The sequence below is a fragment of the Pongo pygmaeus genome, chromosome 4, assembly GCF_028885625.2.
Source record: "Pongo pygmaeus isolate AG05252 chromosome 4, NHGRI_mPonPyg2-v2.0_pri, whole genome shotgun sequence".
NCBI classification, from domain to species: Eukaryota; Metazoa; Chordata; class Mammalia; order Primates; family Hominidae; genus Pongo; species Pongo pygmaeus.
This window is the reverse complement of record NC_072377.2, coordinates 119,646,831-119,666,398: the sequence shown is the minus strand read 5'-3', so window position 1 is coordinate 119,666,398 and position 19,568 is coordinate 119,646,831.

Genomic DNA, 19,568 nt, shown 5'->3' with positions numbered 1-19,568 from the left:
AAAAGCTTTTAAATGGAATAACGTTAGATTTACAGAAACGTTGCAAAAATAGTACAGAGAGTTTTTATATACCTGTCATCTAGTTTCCCCTATTGTTAACATCTTATATAACCAAGGTACCTTTGTCACAACTGAGAAACCAACATTAGTACATTACTATTAACTCCAGACTTTATTTGGATGCCACCAGCTTTTCCACTAATATCCTCTTTCCGTTGTAGATTTCAATCCAGGGCATCACGTTGCATTTAGTTGTCAGGTCTTCCAAATTCTCTGGTATGTGAAAGTTTCTCATTCTTTCCTCATTTTCAATGACTTTGTCAGTTTTAAGGAGTAGTGCCCAGGTATTTAGAATGCTCCCATGTCTGGATGTGTGTGTGTGTGTTTTCACATAACTAACTGGGGTTACTGGGTTTTATAAAGAATAGCACAGAGGTAAAGTGTCCTTCTTGCCAAGCACATCATATTAGGGGGTACATGATACCCACATACGATGATGTTAAGCATCATCACTTGGTCAAGGTGGCATCTGCCAGGTTTCTCCACTGTAAAGGTACTATTTTCCCCCTTTCTCTTCTCCGATCTTTTGCAACCAAATCACTAAATCTAGCTCACCCCCGGAAGGGGTTAAGCTCTACTTCCTTGAGTAGGGAGCATCTACATATATTATTTTAAATTCTTGTTGAAGAAAAAATCCATACAGTCATTTTAATGAAATATTTTAAACAAATACACATAACAAACCCCCAAATTTAACAAATGTTAACATTTTGCCAAATAGGCTTCAGATTTTTTTTTACATTAAGAAAAATCATTCCTGATATGGTTGAAGTCTTTTGCTGTTTTCAATTACCTCACTCCTTACCTACTGGTAAAAATAATCATGTTTTTACATATATGTATATATCCATAAAAAGACTTCCATATTTATATGTTTTATTTTACAACCGATTTTTTTCATTCAACTTTATGTTTCTGAAAGCTATCCAGGTTGAAGTGTGTATATGGAAAGAAAGATATTTTAATCTCACCAGTAAATTGTCTCTAAATCACTTTACGTATTAGGTTATTTGTGGAACTATTTCCTGTAGGGTGTCAATCATCCCACGGTGTGTGAATTGTTGCAAGGTTTAGTCTTGGGAAGTGAATGATACCTCCTAACTTTGTTCTCAATAGCTGGACTGGGGGGTTGTAGAAAGGTGAGAAGGAGGAGAAAACCTGTTCTATTTGGTAATTCCTACATTCTCTTTCTATTGGCTGTCCCTCTTGTTATCCTTCCTAACCTGACTACCCCTTCTCCAACATCTCTGTTTTCTGTCTTTCATTCTCTAGTGTAGGTGAATCATCAGAACAAGTACCTGGTAATCAGTGAGGAACAGCAGGAGATTTCCGCTCAGCCCTCACAAGACAATGCAAGGCACCACAGGACAGAAGATAACAGAGTTTCAGTAGCTGAGCTCCAAACTTTAACGTCTTAAAGCTCAAACTTAGTCTGTCCCTAATGAATGCATCATCTTTCCCCATGAGTTGCTCTGCCATCAATGTTCCTAACTTCAGTATCCACCCGATTGCCTGGGAACTGTCCTTCACTCCTACCTTTCTCTCTACTCCCACTAAGTTATGCCCTAAGTCCTACTATTCCTATCTCCTAAATATCTTCATCCTTTTATTTCTGTATCGTTCCATGCCATCACCCTCACCTTGGTTACATTAACTCACTCCCAAATTATTGTAGAATATGCTCAACTGGGCTCCCTGTGTACAAGCTATCAGAATCAAAATGGAGTCACTTGTTAAAAAGCAAAAACAAACACCAAACCAACACATGATAAATAGTGCTGGGAAATGTCATAAAGAGAGTTTTCTCCTGCTTTTGTGCCTGATAACAAAACTATCACAGAAGATTCTGCAAAAGCCACCTTGCAAAAAGGCCACAACATCCTTACACACACAAAAATACTTCTAGAAGGACATCTGCCCTGCAAATGTGTGTCCAACCTCAGACTGACATCACCCTTGTTATTGATCTTTGTAGTAGCCAAGGATAATTATCTCAAAACAAGTATGCAAGTCTCCTCATTTTTCCTTTAAAAACCTTTGTCTCCCTTTACCTTCCTGAATGCACATATAGTTTACCATGGTACATATATTCCCATGGCAATGCCCATTCCTGAATAAATATTATTTTCTTTTAGAGAGCCTCTCTCTGATATATAGGTTGACAGCTGCTCTAGTCTTGCCCCCTCCAATCTATCTTTTACTCTGCAGGCTAGAGAAACCAAATCATAATACTCCCCACTGGCCTTGAGACAGAATCTGAACTTCTAACAAGATTTACAGTGCCTTCAAATCTCTCTTTTGCTTCTGTCTCTGGTCTCATTTCCTATCCTATTTGCCTCAAACTTCATTTATCCATCAGCTTTTTTTTACCTTCCCAAATATACCATGCTCGCCTCACCTCTAAGGCCTTCACAGGTGCTCTTCCCTCTGCTTAGAATACACCTTCGTCCAACTTGAATCAGCTTTAATACTCCTTTCTGCAAGAACTCTGACAAAGGCCCTTTCCTCAACCAAACTTTAAACAGCTCCTCAGAGTCTTCTTTTTGACCAGGCCCCATCCTTGGGCCCTGTCCTTGGCCTGCTGAAGCCTGTTTCATCAAGCATCCTCCTAGTCAGTTTAGATTCCCCCACCCTTGATATCTCACCAACCTTGACATCTGGTCAAGTTCTTCATCCTCTCCCCTAACCTTGAGGTCTAAGTCTTTGGTCCACCTTTATCACAAGTTCTGGGAGGCCAGTTTAGCAAGAATCCCCCTACACTTGACGTCCCTCTTAGTAACTTTCCATCCACAGACTGCTTACTCTGCTTGCTGGCTATAAATCCCCGGCTGTCTGCTGCATTGAGAACTGAGCTCAGTTCAATACTAAAGTCTCTCTCCCTTCCTGCAGTAGTTCGTCCTGCACACAGTCTGCCTTTATTGCCTTTGACTAGTGTCTAGCTTGTTTCTCCGACAACTCCTTGATCCCTAGACTAGGCTGACACCCATCATATGCCTCCTCCACTTTCTTTGTGACTGCGATAACACATTATTGTAACTTCTATAACTGGGGGCTTTTGGAAACTGAATTGTATGTCCTGAAAGCAAGTCTTAGGTCTTATTTACCATTGTATTCCCAGCATAGCATAGAGCTTGGCACACATAGGATACAGACAATATTTGTGGAATAATGGAATGAATTTCCAGTGTTCTTCACTTGCCTGTATGGAATGTTCCAGCACAATGGGCAGTTTTAACCATCAGGGGGTAGTATGTTGGGCCTATGACATGGATGAAAAGAGTCCATCTATTTCTTAACTGTTGCACAACTCTTAAAAAGTCCTTCCTGCCTCTGGCCTGCCATGGAGCAGAAACACCAAACTGATTTTCTCCAGCAACGGCCCCAGGTAGACCTGGCAGCTGCCTACCTCATTTGCTTACTCTAACTGGCTCTCTCATCACCAGTGCCTACAATTCATTGTTGTACTCTCTATATTTGTTTACTTGTCTCTGCATTTTCAGGCTGCCACAAAAAATAGACTAGACCTAAACTAATCAAATTTTGTGCTCAGGCACAAAAAGTTCTTCATTTAATGTAACCATTTCTCATTTTGCATCTGTTTCTCTGCTTAATTATTCATTAATTCTTGGAAGTAATTGACTGATTTTGATACATTTCACACACTAATAAAGAGTTTCACATACATCTTAGGTTTGATTGGGGGCTTTCTGTTATCTTGAAACAGAAGTAGCCAATAATTTCAAGTGAAGGTATCTTCATTTTCTAATGTATTTTAATAAAGTTTGGAATGTGAGTAGAGGCAAACAAGACAATAATTACATGAAGTGAAAATTATCTTTTAGGCAAATATAATAGGTTAATATTGCTATTAAGAGACCAAAGGGACCATCTGTAAATCCTTCACAGACCACCAGGGTTGCACTGAGTGAAACCCCTCTTCTTAATGATACTCTGTCATGGTTTTGAAGGTTTATGGGAAAGAGAATTCTGTAGCCTTTCTGGCAAACCCTCCTAGGTGTTAGAAATGCTGACTCACGAAAACCTGAGTCTATTAATTTTTCACTTAAATTCTTCATGCTGCAAGTAAAACCTAATTCTGTTTGCCTTTTTGCAGTGTGGGAGAAAACAGAAGCTTAAAGATGTTAAGATTGGATGCCTATAATCTCGTCTAATGAGTAATAGATGTAAGATTTGAACCAAGGCCTGATTCTAAACCATGCCTTATTTTTTTTTCTTAACCAACGAACTTCCTTGCCTAGTTAATGGGATTGTTCAGTACTACTTAGGGATTTATTTCCCTAAGCAGCTTGGATTAAAGGTAATGCCCACTATTGGCCCTGAATCCTTGTGACTCTAGCTCTATCTCCAGGAGTCCAGGGCAGTAAGGAAGCCCACAGGCTGCCTTTGGAAATACTGGAAATGGAAGCAGAAGACTGTAATGCGTCGTAGCCCAGTGTGCTTCCTGAGCTAGCTAGAAAGCTCTGTCCCTGGGCACCCCAGGCCTTTGGTACAGTTTTACACTTTTTTTTTTTAAGATGGAGTCTCACACTATTGCCCAGGCTGGAGTGCAGTAGTGCAATCTTGGCTCACTGCAACCTCCACTTCTCAGGTTCAAACAATTCTCCTACCACAGCCTCCTGGGTAGCTGGGCTAATTTTTATGTTTTTAGTAAAGATGAGGTTTCATCATGTTGGCCGGGCTGATCTCAAACTCCTGACTTCAAGTGATCTGCCAGCCTTGGCCTCCCAAAGTGCTGGGATTACAGGCGTGAGCCACTGCGCTGGCCTACACTTCTTATTATCATATACCACTCTGACTTTTGAAAAGTGGTAAAAGCTAATCTGAGCTCAAGAATAGTAACTATCTTAGATCCTTTGTAAAATGAGGACAATAATAGTCCCCACTTCATCATTCTAGTGAGGATCAATGCTGTATTACATATAAAGTGGTTGGAATAGAGCCCAGTAGACAGTCAGCTCTGAATAAAGCTTAGGTATGAATACTATTTTTAAATTGTTGCTTTTATTATTGTTACTGTTTGAGAGCAAAATATTTAAACACAGCTGCAGTTAATTAAGAACCTCCGTAGTGAGGTTCCTGACTGGCCAATGACTCAGCTACTAAGAGAAAGAGGAAATGCCAGTAGTTGCTGCTAAAACACGCACACCCTTACACAGGTGCCTGGACACCCTGAGAATTTTATGCATTCACTTTAGCTTTTCCCAGAATTACATCCACTGTTTTAGAAAATTTTAACTTACTAATAAAATATTATTTACATAATTCTTGTCCCCAAAGTCTTCCTTTGAAGTACTCCTATTTATACCATATAGCTCTTAAGTTTCTCTGTTTGATGATAGCTTATTGATTATTCACATCCAGAGATCGTTTTTTATTGTGTTATATCTACTCTTGAGATTTTTAACAATTCTTGTTTCTTTCTTCATGTTGTATAGTTTTGTTTCACATAAAGATCTATTATCTTGCATTAATGATTCTTAAATAATGTTTTTTACACTTCTTAAAACTTAAAAACTTTTTTAAAAAATCCTACTTTAAGTTCTGGGATACATGTGCAGAACATGCAGGTTTATTACATAGACATACAAGTGCCATGGTGGTTTGCTGCACCCATCAAAAAAACTTTTAAGTATATAAGTGCACAAGCTGCGTAAAATTATTTACTCACTATAAAAACCTCCAGAAATGTAAAAGGTCCTTATAAGAACTTGTCCATACTTTATTAGCTTCAAAATATTGAACACCTGTTTAAAGTTATAATTGTAGAAACTGTATGTCTTATTTTAAGGTATATAACAAATAAAGCTCAGAAACACAATGGCATTGTTATAACATGTCACCTGACATTGTCAACAGTGGATTAATTAATAGGCATGGTTTCTACAGGATCATTAGATAGATTTTTATATTCATTTTGATCAGATGTTTATCTCCACACAAAGGTGGAGGGGAGTGCAAATATGTCATGGGAGTACGCTACCATGCTGTACCTCCACCCCAGCCAGCCCTACCCAGTCCACCAACAGCCCGACATTTGTGAATGTGTGAACTTGCTTGAGCCAGGTGGACTAGAAAATACCTAAAGGGAGTTTATTAAGAAGAGAAATGATATGTTTCAGTTTTTGCTGGCAGTCTAGATGCTGGTGAATGTTAGGCCACCACTGTCCATGTCCTGAACTCTCTGAGCGACAACTCTGTCATGGCAAATGACGTGATCATGTGCATTGACTCATGCAAATATAAGAAAATCATTGAGCGCTCAAGACCCTACTTTCAGAAGATTGCATGGGAACTGCTAACAGGACCTTCCGAGTACCCTGCCAGCTCATACCTGTTAATTATGTACACCTGCCCAGGGCCAGCTGCCCATGTGGAAGGTTCAGAGGCAGGTCAAAACTCCACCTCTTTCAGTTTCTTCCGGCTGCTGAGTAGCAGGAAGTAGCCTAATTAATCCTGACGCTTCCTAAGCATTTAGATTAGAGAAGTAAAAGGTATCAGGAAGTCAAAAGGTTTCTTTGGGGTTTCTTGTTGTTGTTGTTGTTGTTTTAACTTAAAGGTCCTACATAAACTGATGTTGAATTTATAGAAAATTTTGCTTTGGAGATTGAGGTGAAAAGAGTCTGATTTCTGAGGTCTAATTATGACTAATCAAACCACCACAGGCACTAGATCAGAGGAATGCATACCTCGTCAGCATGAAAGCAGCAGGTGGAAACAGATGCTCTGTGCGAATTTATCTGGACTGATCACAGCAGCAGAAAAGCAACTAGGTTTATGTCAGGACCTGGGCCAGAGACCAGAGTGACTTTTTTTCTAGGAAATGGCAACAGTGCCAGCAATCTTTTAGCACAAGGTATAAGAAAAACTAGTCATGCTCCACCTGAAATAATTTTTTTAATTCATAATATTATTTATTCTGTTACTGGAAAAATAGAGATAGTCTTTCTTTCTTCACTAGCTGTAATTTATAGCAGGCGGGAAGAGAGTGCTGGATTCCTAAGGGTTCTCTAAGGAAGTCAACTGCAATTCCCCACTTTTGTGCCCATAGAACAGCATAACATTAAACAGTGGACAGTATAGGGACTTTCAAGATCATGGTTCACAAACTCCCAACTTGATCACACATCTCATTCTATATATTTTCCTGGAAGTCCATCTCTTAGAATATACAGTCTTTTCTTGAGCCATTTTTAAAGTGAAATTTTAACTGCACCTATGTGGAATTTTTCTGGATTTCTTCCCATCTACTCAGTATCAGTATCTACTCCATATCCATCTACTCAATATCTACTCAGATCCCTGCCTTGGAAATTGGAAAATGGAAGATGGAAGTGGAAAACAACGTCAATTCTTAGTTTTTAGAAATGAACCAATTTGCTCAAATATTCATTCTTCCAGAATCAGTCTTGGAAATAACCACTAGCTACTCTATCAGATAGTTTGTGCTGCAAGATAAACTACCCCAAAACTTGTGGCTTAAAACATCCACTATTTATGTAGCTAGCAATTTTGTGGATCAGCGATTTTGACTGAGCCTAACTGGGCAGTTCTGGTCTTGTCTAGGCTCAATTATGGGTCTGCTGGGTTGACTGGGACCCATAGGTTGGCCTCTTGGTCAACTTGTTGTTTCCTTATGTGGTCTCCTCACCTTCCAGCAGGCTAGCCCAGGCTTTTCCACACTGGGGCTGACTGGGACACTAGAGAGAGAGCAGAAGTGTTCAAGACTTCCACAAGGCTTACCTTGGAACTAGCACAATATTACTTCCACCACGTTCTGTTGGGCAAGTCACAAAGCCAGCCCAGATTCAGGGCCAGCCTACCGCTTGATGGAAAGAGTTGCAGGGTCACATTACTAGGGGCACAGATGCAGGGAGTTATTACACTGTAGTCATCTTTGCAATCTACCACACATGCAATGGAGGAAAAGGGGATCCAATTAATTTTATCACAGGTGAATTTTCCACAGAAGAAAAATGAGCTGATAAATAAATTATATGGATTTGTACCTTTAAAATAGTAATAAGCAGTCATTCTTGCTAATATTAATGCCATGAAAACAAAAACTACAGGGGCAAATTCTCAGCTTAGTTTTAGTCTGGCTTCCCAGATTTTATATGTGATAAATGGAAGACATTTCCCCTTAATATAACTTTCATTTTCAATAGTTTGTATAGATTCTTATTGTAGGCTGGGTTTTCCGGGAAGTAGGCTCTGAGGTGGAGTTGAGTGTAAAAAGTGTTTATAAGGGATTGTCTCTGAGATCAACACCTGTGGAGGAGTGAAGAAGGAGCAGAGGGAGGAGTTGAATGATCAGGCAGGTTCACAGCCTCAGTGGACCCTGTGGGAGCTCTGGATCTAAATGCCCTGTCAGAGTTGTCCCAGGTTAGGCCACTGTGGCTGGGCCTTTATAACCAACCCTTCCTCTGTCAGTCACTGGATGTGGGCCTCCTCTGGAAAGGACATAGTCTTAGGCAAGGTGGCTTTCTGCAGCTAAGGCATTTCCTGAAGGTGCCCACAGATGCTGTCTGCTAACAGCAAATTCTGGGGCTGAAGGCCCTTCCTTCCAGATCCATCACAATGCTAGTAGAATTATGATGAGAGTCTAGCTACATACAACTAATTTCATCTGCAGGAGAAGCTACATGACGCATCATGTGGTGATATTTATTGACTCTGTTGTTTTCCTCAGAGGGTTTCAAATAGCTTCGAGAAGTCCAGCTGACTCATAGTGCTGTTACCTTCATTCTACTGCTGGGGCTGAGCAATAAGTAGTGAGCTAACTGAGGCATTTATCAGCCATCCATGCAAGTAACTTTCATGCATATTTCAGGCTTCCTCTTCTCCCTTTGAAAAGAGCATTAATTTCTGCCATCCTACCCTCTGGCCAACAGTTCCTGGCTTGGTGAATACGGATGTGGCTCTTTCTCCCTCTTCTGTCTGGATCACAAATTACCTTCATCGTCATGAGTGAGTGAATTTGTGCTAAGGGAGGACGGGGGCCTGCAGATGATCCCAACTCTAAGGTAGTCATACATATAAAATGCTAAGCTTGGCAAATAAATCTATTGGAACTCATTGTGTACAATAGTATTACTTTTTTCTTTTTGTGAAGGAATGAAGCACGCTCCCTTGGTGAATTTAGAATAGGATTTGATTTTCAAAAACTGATTTACATACAACCTTTCAATCATCTGCTGTACATGTGGCTGGATTGAGAAAGCTTTAGTTGTACTTCCGGTCTGATTATGGGATTGCCCTTGTAAGGGCCTTAAGGTAGTCTTTGTTAAAGTTTGACCAGCCATAATGAGAGGCATAATTGTTTAATGGTTAAGAGGCCAGGTTCTGGAGTCAGACAGACTTAGATTGCCATCCTTTCTCTGACGCTTTCTAGATCTGTGTTATTGGACAGATCAGTCAATCGTCTAAAGCCTCAGTTTCCTCCTCTATACAATGGGCATCATAATAGCTGCTCCCTCCTAAAAGGATTCAGTGAGGTGATGGCCACAAAGAGCCTGGAATGGTAGCTCACACCTGTAATCCCAGCACTTTGGGAGGCCGAGGTGGGCGGATCACGAGGTCAGGAGATCGAGACCACGGTGAAACCCCGTCTCTACTAAAAATACAAAAAATTAGCTGGGCGTGGTGGTGGGCGCTTGTAGTCCCAGCTACTGGGAGAGGCTGAGGCAGGAGAATGGCGCAAACCCGGGAGGCGGAGCTTGCATTGCAGTGAGCCGAGATCTTGCCACTGCACTCCAGCCTGGGTGACAGAGCGAGACTCAGTCTCAAAAAAACAAAAGGGGCCTGGAACAGGCCCCGGCACTATCAATCTTAGTTCCTTTTCTTTAGGATGAAGATGACAATGATGGTGAGACATTTGGTCTTTGCCTTCTGCTACATTCCCACAAGCACTCCTCTTTATGGTCATCTTAATCTGGTGTTTTTTAATTTGTCTGATGCAGGAGATCTGAAGCAATAGGTAGCAGGTAGAGGTAAAAGAATATAGAGGAGACAAATGTATATTTGAAAATATATATTGAATAGATTCACTTTTCAAAATAGCAAGATAGCATAGCATGGCTAAATTCTAGGAGAGTTACATTTTAAAAAATAGCTATGACTGTTTCAGTGCTACCTGAAAGCAGACTCCTAAGGGAACATAGGGAGGGGTGTGGGGGTGCGGTGCCAGCCACCATGGGAGTGAATTTCTTGGGTTCAGGAACGGGGTCAGGGAGTCAGCAAGAGAACCAAAAGTCCAAAGTTTGTGGGCCTGTGGGAGGGACACAAAACCACAGGCTTCTTACGCCAGATCCACTGGTGGCTGCCAGTAGTGACAGATTGAGAGGGCTGACAATACACAAGGCAATTTGAGAAGGTTTCTAAATATAAGGACTTTTGACGTCATCCATGTAACCTCAGCTGTTCTATAATGAGGCTTAACCTTTGTCCACTCTGGCACAAGACTTCACATGTCACAACAGTTTGTCACAGAGAGGGACACTGCTAGATTTACAAACTATGAAGATATTTCAGGCTGGGCCTGGTGGCTCACGCTTGTAATCCCAGCACTTTGGGAGGCCAAGGTGGGTAGATCACCTGAGGTCAGGAGTTCAAGGCCAGCCTGGCCAACATGGTGAAACCCCCTCTCTAATAAAAACACAAAAATTAGCTGGGTGTGGTTGCACACACCTGTAATCCCACCTGCTCGGGAGGCTGAGGCAGGAGAATTGCTTGAACCTGGGAGATGGAGGTTGCAGTGAGCCAAGATTGCACCACTGCACTCCAGCCTGGGCAACAGAATGAGACTCTGCCTCAAAAAATAAATAAATAAATAAAGATACTTCTTAGATATGAGCTTAATATTCTACAGTGGAAGAGAATATCTCCATCTTTGGCCATAGTGATTTATTCATGCATTTCTAGATTTGGTATACTCTAATTTAGTTGGCAGTGAGAGGAAACTAGTATGTTCTATTTTACCAAGCTGTTTCTTACGTTCATACTCAGGTTACCAACTTTCAAAGAACTGGTTACCAACTTTCAAAGAACTGGAATTCAGTAAAATGCATTAACATTGAAGCTATTAATTTATTCTTTCTTTGGCAATTTAGAAGAGCTTTGGGATCTGTTGGGATCTCATTGTTTCGTTATCACCGTGTAGTTCTACAGGTTTAGAAGATGTAAGCAGCTGAGCCCAATATATGTCCAGAAGCTATCTTGTGAATATGTGCCCAGTATCTGATTCTAGACTTCCATGCTACTTTCTTACAAAAGCACAAGCTTAGAAGCTACCTCTGGTCATTTGAGTCTTCTCCTTGTCTGGATTCAGAGTCAATAGGCTTCTCCCATTGAAGTAGCCCTCATTTTATGCCATCCCCAAGACATCTTAAAATGGAGCAACAGGCAGTACTCCTCAGGAAGGGAAATGTTGATGGGAAACACTTTGCCTGGGGATCTCAGACCCACACGCCATCTCCAGGCCTTGTGACAGAAACCCTGGGCTTGAATATGGCCTGCCTGGTGTTTCAGTCTGATTCTGATAGCAGAACAGTGAAACTAGTCTGAAGGATTTCATTTTAAGCCTTCAAATAAAATGTCAATCACTTTCAGCTAAGCAGTTTACAGTCACAAACAAACATGACCTGTATCTTCTAAGGTCTTTTGTATCAAAGAGTTTTTGTTATTTTTGTTCTAGCTGTCTTATTACTTTTCAAAAGTAGAAAAAATACGTAATTGAGTTCTTGATCCTGCAGTGTGTAGAATTTAACTATAAAGTGTGATACTTACTTTCTTGGATGGCTGATAAATGGACTGATTTCAAGTGGGAGTCCTAGGAGGGATTTGAGCAACACATCAAGTGTACAGTCACCTTTAAAAAGGTATGGTTTGCCAAAACAAAGATCTTGAAGGACTACACCACCTATCACTTGGCTTATATGCCTACTAAGAGCTGGCCAACCTCTTCCCCGGCTAGATAGCCAATAGGAACAAACTTCTCAGCTCCCTGCTTTGGTTCCTGTCCTATCACCTGAGCATCTCATCTTGCCCTATTTGTTGCTCCTCCCCTAGCTGTTGACCTTCTAAGCATCTTAGCTATTGCCTTGCCTGCAGTCTCTGGCCTCACTTTTACCCATCAGACGTGGTGCTTGATTGCTTCTCCCATTCCCTTGCCACCTCCCTGGGACTCCAGTTTACACTCTGCTTGGATGACAGCTGCCCTCTGCTGCCTGTGGTAACACTTTCACCCAGTGTTTTCCCCAAGGCTAGTACATTTGTGGGGTTGAGGGGTGCAGAGTGTACTCTTGGTTCAGGAAAAGCATACGGCTAAATTTGTTTCATCACAAAAATCTTTTAATGGATTCTAAACAGCTTTTACTGGTTCTGCAACATGTTTATTGTGAATTCAGTAGGTCCAACATTTTTTTCTTATCCACAGATTGGCAGACATCTATTGAGACCTACCAGGTAGCCAGTGCTAAGTTTGGCATTGAGAAGTTACCGTGTGATCTTAAACCCTGAGGAGGATGTAAGGGTGATCCCCTGGCTGTGAGATCCATCTCCCCACATGTGGAAGAGTTGACTGCACTTATCTTTACGGTTGGCAGACAGTCTATTTTCCATCCCTAGTCTCTGTGGGCATCTCCTGAAGCTGTCAAAAAGAGGCAACCTTCCCAGATAGACGGTTCCTGCATAGTGTATACACAACGTCAAATACAAAAACATGAAATAGAACTTTACATATGGTGTACTTCAGTTAGTTGCTAAAAATCAACAGAGAGACTACATATATCTACGTGGTACCTCTGGAAAAACACCCAAGAAAATGATAACATTGGTTGCCTCTGAAAGGGAATTGGATAGTTGGGAGTCAGGGGAAGAAGGGAAAATTTTCACTGTATATTCTTTTGTACCTTTTGAATTTTAAACCATGTGAATATTATAGCTATTAACAAAACAAAACCGATTTTTAAATGTTAAGTTCTCAAAGAGGAGGGCAGGGGAGTGTTGGAATAAGTGGAGCTGCAATCCCTTCTTGTAACCTGTAATCTTAAGCAAATTGATGAGAGACACCCAAGTGTAGATACAGAAGGTAGATCCCTAGGAAATCACTGAACAAGGAAGCAGAACTCAGCCTTACGAATTATGCGTACTTTTTTTCCTGAAAAAAATATATGAAGATATCCCTCATGGATGTGCATGTGCTCAGGCGCCTTCAGCCGATGGGTGGGAAGCAGACAGGCAGGCAGATGACGGTCTCAGGTCAAATGGTAAGGGGAAGAACCTGAAAGCCCTGGTGACACTGAGTGATTCAGCCAGAAGAGATAACCATCTGCGTTAAATTCTGCAAAAATGCATGTGTGGGTTTCTGTGATGGCCACCACCAATTAGGGTGTTTAATATTTAAGGCATGTTTAATATTGTAAGGCATGTTTGAACTTCAGGCCCGAAGATATTGGATTTTGATGATACTTTCACACCATCTTCCTTAATGAATGAAATCTCTGAACTATTCTCAAGACAGAATAAATTTGTGTTTCCAGGTGTAAACAATAAATAATGTACACAGAAAGTGCCTTACAATATTGGATAAGGCCGTGTCTACAATCTGCTGTTTACACTTGTATCACTTTTTATTGGTGACATATGAGCTTAATACAGTAAAAAGCTGCAACTGAGTCCTGTGCAGGCCACAGAGGATAAGTCACAATTCATCAGACACCTGTTTGTTGTCAAATTTTCAAATCAACCACAACAGGCTACCGGCACTAAAACTCCTCAGATCAATACACAAATATTAAAAATTTGCATTTACTTAATAACTACAGAATGATGGTGCTGAAGTAGCTACTATGCACAATCTTTAAAAATAATGTTTTTTTAAGAAAAGCAAAATACAAGATTTCTTCTATTGATTGTGTTTGCTGGGAATTTAAAAGGTTCATGTGGGAAGATTCATATTGCAATTTCAAATCATGGAAAATTGGAACAATGGCAAATTCCTAAGGTGGGCGGAACTCTCTAGTGAACTATAACCAAATGAGCCACCCCTTTCAGGATCACAAACCAATGCTGAACAGCAGAGACCTTTGTTTGCTGTCTCTTGTTACAGTCAGGTTGAACACATTTGGCTGCTGATTTATCTTCTCAGCTTAAGCAATTTACACAGATTACATCATTAAATCTTCACAACTACTGCTTGAGCTATAATTATTCCATTTCATGGATGAGGAAGCTGGAACACAAAGAGGATAAGTCATTTATACAAAATCACTCAGCTAGTTGATGGTCAAATCCAGCCAGCAAAACTTCCAAATCTGTGTTGTAACCATCCCATTGTACTGCTGCTCTAAAGAAATATACTAGGTTCAATGGGCCATTTTATACATGCTATGTTTAATGGAAAAGTAATAACTTTATGCTTAAATATTAGAAGAAAAGAGAACTGTAGTAAACTGTGGCTGCTATGTACAGTTGTACGGATGAACACTGCCCAACCATAGGGCCCTCATCCATGTTACAGCCCCTAGAGGGGCACCTCTTAGATCTGGGCAGTGTACAGTGTACACCAGTGTGTGCCATGGCCCTGAGTAACCTGAAGGGTTGATGAAAGTTGTATAAATGTTTCTTTACCACAGAAATATTATTTCCTATATTAGCCCTATAAAATTAGAAAAGTAGATTATAGAAAAAAGAAAAGCAAGGGAGGGCAAGAGATTATATAAAGCATTAAAGTTGGAAAATTTATTTTTTATCTATATGCTTCAAATTTGACAGGCTGAGTTAAGTCATTTTGCTATGAGACATATAATAATTAGAATTATCACCTATCCACTCACATTGCTTCTCTTTATCCTCTGTTTTTTTGTTAGTCATTTTATTATACGTGATCAGGATTCATAATATTTACAGTCTATTAGGAATCATAATTTCCACAGTTTCTGACATTAAATCTCACATCTAAATAGATCACCAGACCTTGTATCATGGCCTCTCGATTTTTAAATTCATATTGGTTAATTTCTTAATTGGCTCCAAAATTATCACTAGGTACTAATAATTTTATGATTTTGTTTATTTCTGTGGGATAGATTCCAAGTGTTGGGTAATAGGGTATAAGCATTTTTTAAAATTCAGAGGCATTGTCAAATTGGCCCCTAAAAAGTCTGGATTAATTTGTGTATTCACTAACAGTCTATGAGAATATCTATATTCTTATGCCCTCACCAACCCTAAATACAATCACTGAAAAAATGTTTGCTTATTTGAAGAATTGAAAAGACTATCCTCCCACAGAATCCAAGTCAGAGATAGTTACTATTAATGGTTTATTATATAGTTTCCATAGCATCTTGCTGTTATAAAACAATAAAATATAGACACACATTTATAACATAAAAGGACACATACTATACAAACTGTTCTCCACCTTGCTTTTCTCTCCATTACGGATCTTATAGAAAATCCCATATCAGCACATATTCAGCTAATTTTTAAGAGATGTACAGTATATAGATGTTCCATTATACAGGTGTTCTAATATTGATTTAATGTTCTGTTAATGGACTTGTAGGCTATTCTAGACTTTGATTTTAAATAATGCTTCAGTTACTATCTTATATCTTTGCACACATACATGAATATCTGTTGAGTAGATTCCTAGATGTGAAATTTCTGAGTGGAAAAGGCATGTGCGTTTAATGTTTTGATTGATGTTGCCGACATCACCTCCCAAGAGGTTGCATGATTTGCAGGCCTACCAGCAGTGCCTGAAATTGCCTGTTTCCCCATAGCCTCTGTAAAATAGTGCTCTGTCAGACTTTAGGAACACCTGCCAATCTAGAAATTGAAAGATGGTGTCTCAGTTTAATTTTAACGTCCACTTGTCTTATTATGAGTAGCAACTGACCAACTTTTTAGTATGTGTAAGAGGTACTTGTACCTATTTTTCTATGAGCTCTCTTCACCCATCCTTCACCCATTTTTCTACTGGTTTCTGGTAACTGCTATTTCTTTTTGATTTGTAAAACATATCTATATATTGAGTAAATTAGCCCTAGCCATCTGTTTTGTTAATAATAGTTCCTATTTGTAGTTTCTCTTTTGTATTTCTTTGAAGTATTTTAGGCTGTGAAGAAATCTTTTCACACTTATGTAGACAATTTTGTCCATTGTTTGTGTTTCTATGTTTTGTTTCTTCCTTAGAAAGGCCTTCTTCAGTCCAAGATTGAATTTAAAGATTATTTTATATTTTCTTCAGGTACTTTCACTGGTGCTTTTTAAAAAATTTTATTTAAACATCTGACCCATCTGCTACTTATTTTGCAGTAAAAGGTGGGCATCCAGATTCTTTTTTCTCATTAACCTATCAAATATTGAAGAATCCCTCTTTTCCCCACCGTTTAGAAATACTGCTTTCAAGAAAATTCCAGAATTTACATCAGAAAGGTCCCAAGGAAGACACTGAGCTTAGTGATTCCCACACGTTGACTTGCAGATTGGTGCTGTGTGGGTCACTTCAGGGTCTCACAATGGTCCCACGAAAAATACAAGTTCCTGCCCCAGGAGCTTCAGATTCTCAGAGAGAGTTCGGGAAACTGTCTTTTTGCCTCTAGCTGTTTATTTTAAAATTTTTAACCCAACAGAAACATTGTTATGGGATCCTTGGGGTGTCGCTTTGCCAGCTGGAAACCTCTGTGGCCAGTGGCTCCTCTGTCTGAGTTTTGCTCGGGCCCACTGGGTTCATTCTGCCCGCTTGGCCTGGCAGGCTGTGCTCAACTCATGCTACCAGCCTGGATCCCACACTTGCCAAGGGCAAACCAGGCACAGAGCAGCGAGGAGTGTGTGATCGAGGGTGGGGTCCACCCACTGCACAAAGCCAGACATGTGGGCTGCAGTGGGGCGGGCAGCTCCAGGCGCTGGCACAGGCACAGGCTCCCTGTGAGGCTGCAGCTGGGCTAGGCATACAGCAAGCAGATTCCACGGCTGACACCGGGCAACATGGTGGTGCCCGGAAGCTTGGAGATGCCAGGAACCACAGAGCCCTAAAGAAGGTGTCACAGCCCTGGCTCCGGGAGCTCCCCAAAGGGCTGCAGCTCTTCTCTCCTTCTTGTCACCCGTAACATGGTGAGCAAGGGGAGCAAGGGCTGAGTTTCAGCCCTGTTTGGTTATAGCTCTTTTAGCCCTGCCATTTGGTGGGTCCTGAGTTCTTGTCCTACATCAAGAAAGAATGAGGTATGCAGACAAGTGGAGGGTGAGCAAGACAAACAGGAGCTTTATTGAGCAATAGAATAGCTCAGAGGAGACCCACAGTGAGTAGCTCCTCTCTGCTAGGTAGGTCGTCCCAATGAGTGTTCAGCCCTCAGCAGAGAGGGTAGCTCCTCTCCGTAGGCAGGTTATCCCATCATCTCTTCAACTGTCAGCAAAGAGGGTAGCTCCTCTCTGCAGCTGGTCATCCTCTCATCTCTTCGAATCTGGCTGAGTCTGGAGCTTTTATATGCCTCAGAGGGGAGGAAGTGCATGCAGATTGGTCCATGGATGGCCATGGGTGGGCCCAGAAAAAGCACCAGAAGTTCCCACTCTGGTCTGCGTGATTGGCAGCCTGGCCCCCAGGCTTCAGGCCTTCCCCAGATTGAAGGTGGGGCTTCACTGAGGACCTGCCCCTTTCTGCCCAGGAGCCTGTCTGCCTCCTTCCATCATCCATGGTGCCCAGGCTGTTTGTGCTGAGGGGCACCGGCAGGCTAGCACCGAGCTGCCTTTAGCACCTCCTCAGCCTCCCTCCCATGCTCGTTGGCACCCAAAGTCTGAAGGGAGCCAAGGAAGAAGGGGGCTGGCATGTCAGTGCTGTCCCAAGTGTCTGTACACCTGGCCAGGTTGTGACAGCACCCAGGCTCAGCCTCGACTTGCAGGACACAGGGTTCCTACCACTGCCAATGCTGCTCCCACAGCCACTCCTGCTGCCACTGTCCACACCTTACCACTGCTCCAGATGGCCCGCCACTGCCATCATCATGGAAAGTTCAATTAAAAAACTGTATAAACTTTACCTAGATTCACTGTCATTAACATTTTCTCGCATTTGTTTTATATCTCTTTATATATTTATGTGCCTATGCGCGCATAAACACACACACACACACACACACACACACACGCACATCTATATTTTTGAATCTTTTGATAATTAGTTGCAGATGTAATTTCACTCCACCCTTATATGTTGACACATTTTTTTCTAAGAAAACGATATTGACACATTTTTATTCTAAGAACAAGGATATTCACCTACATAGCCACAATATAATTATCATGCAGGAAATTTAACAATATAACAATACTACTATCTAGCAATCCCTGTTCAAACTTTCCCAGTTTTGCAATAATATCCTTTGTAGTTGGTTTTTCATTCAGGGTGCAATCAAGAATCTGCAATGCATTTAGCTTTCATGTCTTTTTAGTCTCCTCTGACCTAGGACAGAACCCAATCTTTTCTTTTTTTCTTTAACGACCTTGACATTTTTGTTATTTTGCCAAACATCTCTTGATTTGGGTTTGTTTCCTCATGATTAGATTCAGATTGAGCATTTTGGGCAAGAATGCTATAGTATAAATAATGATCTATGTCATACTAGGAGACACATGATGTCAGTTTGCCTCGTAATTTGTGATGTTATGTTTAATCACCTTGTTAATGTGGTGTCCATCAGATTCGTAGGCAGCTATAATTTCTAGGAGCTACTCATGTGATTAGATGTAGAACCTGGTTTAAGAGTCACTAGGTTAGTCAAATATCCTATTTAGCGATGGCATTCTCTTCTATGGTGTCTTTCAAGGCTGGGCATTTTCCAGGAACTTTATTAGCTCCAGTAAAGGAGAATTTATACACTTCAAGGGCAGACAGATCTTTCTTCTAGTTAAGTTCATTAGAAAATATATTTAATGCCCAAAATAAAATAATTAAAAGCAGTGACTCAAACAGATATTTGTACACTCATGTTCATTGCAGCATTATTCATAATTGCCAAAAAGTAGAAACAATCCAAATATCCATTGATAAATGAATAGATAAATTGAGTGTATACATAAAACAGCATATTATTCAGCCTTTAAAAAGGAAGGAAATTCTGACATATGTTGTAATGTGGATGGACCTTGAAAACATCATAATGTTTGATGTTCTTAAGTAAAAAAAAAGCCAGACACAAAAGGATATATATCATATGATCCCATTTATTTGAGGCAGCTGAAACAAATTCAGAGACACAGAAAGTAGAATGGTGATTCCTAGGGGCTGGGGGAAGGGAAATGGGGAGTTATTATTTAAAAGGTACAGAATTTCTGTTTGGAAAGATAAAACCCGTGTAGAGATGGATGGTGACAATGGTTGCACCACAATATCAAGGTACTTAATGCTCCTGAATCGTGCTCTTATAAATGGTGAAAACTGTAAGTTTTATGTTATATATATTTTATCACACGAAAAAACCCTTTTT